Source organism: Haliaeetus leucocephalus, unplaced genomic scaffold (assembly GCF_000737465.1).
Source record: "Haliaeetus leucocephalus isolate CR32 unplaced genomic scaffold, Haliaeetus_leucocephalus-4.0 Scaffold657, whole genome shotgun sequence".
Classification (NCBI taxonomy): Eukaryota; Metazoa; Chordata; class Aves; order Accipitriformes; family Accipitridae; genus Haliaeetus; species Haliaeetus leucocephalus.
The window spans coordinates 3,827,067-3,827,737 of record NW_010973093.1 but is presented as its reverse complement, the minus strand read 5'-3'; positions in this window follow the sequence as shown (position 1 = coordinate 3,827,737).

Sequence of the window (671 nt, the reverse complement as noted above, 5' to 3'; positions counted from 1 at the left end):
CCCTTTGCGTTCCGTTCCGCCCCGCTCCGCCGGGGGGGGAAGCCGGGCCCAGGCCCGGGCCCGGACTGTCCCGTATGCACAGGCCGCAGCCTGGGGGGATCGGGCCCAGGCAGGCTGCGGGGAGGCGCCTGTGGCCCCGCCGTTCCCGGGCCGGCGGAGCGGGTGCCCTGCAGGGGCCGAGCCCGCCGCCTCCTGCTCCCCGTGGTTTTGCAAGGCGGGGGAGAAGCTCTTCACGGCCCCGGGCGGCTGGATTGTGCGTGGAGAGGCGATCCGGCGGGGGATGTGGTTGAGCGTTGGTCCTGCGAAGCTTCCCGCCGAGCGTCACCTGTAAACCGATAAACAGCTCCCGAGGGGGAGAACCGCTCGGTGGGTTTCGGGTTGTGGGGTATGATGATAGCAGATTGAGGCATTCAGGTGGCAGTTGGGGCCGGTCTGGAGACCTCATACACCTTTCCCGTGAAGAAGCGGCCCAGAGCCCTGCCTGGGGCATCCTCACAGCTGCTCGTTTCTGGCACCGGTTGCAATTCCCTCATCTGCATCCCTGGGCTCATTTTCAGTTAACAGTTGCAGACTTGACATCATGTCCGTGACAGAGAGGGTGCCGTGGAACTCGTGGGGAGATCGCGTAATACTTGTAAAACAACCGAGACGTCTAATAAAAAAAAAATTAA